Genomic DNA, 2937 nt, shown 5'->3' on the forward strand with positions numbered 1-2937 from the left:
TTTTTAGTTGCTCTTTGACATCCACCAAAACAGCTTAATTTTAACCTCTTCAATAGGGAGAAAAAATAAAAATGTTTTTAGTTGATTGCATGGGATTAAATCACTATGGTTTATGTAACTATAAAGGAAAATGGGCCACTAACTCACAGGAGTTTTGAAAAGCTGTCCTTGTTGCTGACTGGTGTCCCAATTAAATATGTATTGTGTTCTCCACTGGCTGCTTAAGCTTCTTTTATGTCTTGGCCACCCATTATGGATAACAATATATTCACCCATTTTTTTCCACGTGTTTTCCAATAGTACCTGCAGGTCCCAAGCACAGGACACAGTAAAAAGGGTCAGCTGTTTGACTGGGAAGCTGAAATGGATTATATTCCCACTAAACTTGGTGAATGTTTGTGGCAAGCTTAGAGAGAACAGAGAGTTTGAGTGAGAATTTTCCAGTCTAAGAGCACAAGAGGGGAGGGAGCTTATCCCCAGGGTCTGGAGTTTTTCCTTATTTTGCTGTAACCTGTAGTGGAACACTTCTGTTTCTTTCTTCATTTGCAGTCACCTGGAGCCTTTACTTCAAACAGAAGCTAAACCTCATGCTTTGATTTCATTATTTCAGTTCATATCTTTTATAAAACAAGGATAGTAATCAGCATCATTAGAACCTATAGAATTTGTAAGTAACGTTGTTAGGATTATTACAATATTAATAGAAGAGCTCTCAAAACTAACTCTTGAAATCTCTCAATTGCTGAATTCCTAATTCTAGTATTTTTTCATTGAGAAGATATCAGTAACAGTAGTGTAATAATAGCAACGTCAGTGTATATGCAAATAAATTAAGTACTTATCAGCCAGGCAAGGCCTGTCATTGCTCCCTGGTAATCTTCACCTGAATGATCTCCTCTGCCATTCCTTCTACTTGCTACTCCATTCACTAAATTAGTGTGTTGCACCTTGTTATTTCCTGGAGACAACCTCTGCCTGTCTTTCTCGGGAAAAGCTTCCTCCTCCTGACAAATGAGAACTGCAAGGCGCTCCCCACTTCTGGGCAGTGGAAGCAGGAGGAGGTGGCCAGAGGGACAGGAACAGAGTGGAGTGAGGTGTTGCAGGAGCACTGGGCAAGAGGCAAGTAAGGTTGACCCTGCAGGCTGCAGCTCCACCCAGAGCCATGTTTCATATGGGCTGTGCACAGAGCTGAGAGCAGCTGGTGATAGGAACAAAATTTCCTTCTTCCTAGGGTGGATGCTGGAAGGACAGATCCATGCATGAACCTAGACACTCATTTCCTTCACAGTCGAAACATGTTAAACCTAACTGCCCCTTCTCCTGCCACTGGGAGTGGATCTAAAGGAAGGCTATAGATGCTGAGCAGGTCTGTCCTCCCACATGGAAAAGGAGCTCTGACAACAAGCAGTTACAGAAATTGAGTAAATCCATCTTTCCCTTCCTGTTACCATAAATCAGGTGCAAACTGCTTCACCAACTAGTCAGACATATAGCTGTGGTCATACTTGTGAGAAAAATGGGGAAAAGTATGTGTAGATTTGACTTCCTCCTTACAGAAAATAAATATGTAATATTCCCATTTCTTTGGATAAAGATTTATATAGGAATTGCAGATCATTATCACCATTCTTTTAATGTGGTTGAGATTAAAATCTTCGAGGGCATTATTTCCCCTCTGTGACAGTTACTGCATGATCTGATGGAAAAGCTTCCTAAATCAACAGTGAAGTGACAAAAAGAACAAAAGCATTTCACTTTCTATTAGACTGCCCCAAAGCAGTAAAATATTTAAAGGATTTGCTGTCTATTTATAGTGCCATTTATATTCACTAGTTTAGTAAGAGATGTAGCTGTCTCCAAGCAGTGCACAAGATAAATGACAATGGACTTTCAGCCTGCAACATCTCTTAGTGCCACCATCAGTGCATAATAGCAAGTCAAAAACAATAAGAAGTGTTAGAGACTTTGAAAACTGCACAATGATGATTAGTTGGAGGGAACTTATTTTTAATTTCAGAAAAGGGCAAAATTAATTTTTACTGGTTTCTGTATGAGGAGTGATAGTTGATCTTATGACATTTAATTCATATTTATTCAAAGCCTAAATCATACATAATATATAGAATACTTTTGCAATGATAAGTGATCAGTTAGGATTTCAATTATTTCTGAGGAAAAACAAATTGGCAAAGATTTGAATGATTGCAATACATTCACATGTGGTGTGTTGGTCTGCAATCAGAACATGTCCTTTTGACCCCCAGAGATTTTCTTGTCATGTGGCCAGGGCATCTGGAAGCACAGAGCTGTAATTTAAAGATGATATTGCTCACTAATAAGTTGCTTTTATGTGAAATTAAAAATTCTTGGGAATCACTGCTTGTATGTGGAAGCAAATACAGAATAAATAGTAGGTGGAAGATACTTTTACACACTGTTTTCAGTGCAGTACTAGAGCATCCCCAGGCTATCATTTTTCTCCTGTATGTACCTGGCGTGGCTGTCCATCACTGGGAAATTCTACAATAAATACAAAGCAGGCACCATGTCGTTGTGTATTTGTTAGCTACTGTTATGAAATGAGTGAATGTGGAAGGATAATCTGGAATTATAGGTAGAAAAATACTGAATTTTGCTCTCTATATATAACATCATGAAAATGTCTATTTTTTTCTCTTTGTTAAGGGGAAAAATATGGCTAAAAATTTAGCATATCAAATTGTTATATCAAGAGTAAGGTTAGGCTCCTCTGCTGAAGAAGTAGCTCAACCACAAAGTACCGCTTCCTCAGTGTTGAGACCTAGTGCGTCGCAACCCAGACTTATTTTGCTGTGTGAGAGACAGGCAGCCATGCAGAGCTCTCATCAGCTCATTTATCTCAGCATCTCTCCCACTGGTGGTGACTCCTCAACTGCTAAAGTCTCCTCTAGTTTTTCA

The sequence above is a fragment of the Hirundo rustica genome, chromosome 5, assembly GCF_015227805.2.
Source record: "Hirundo rustica isolate bHirRus1 chromosome 5, bHirRus1.pri.v3, whole genome shotgun sequence".
NCBI lineage: Eukaryota > Metazoa > Chordata > Aves > Passeriformes > Hirundinidae > Hirundo > Hirundo rustica.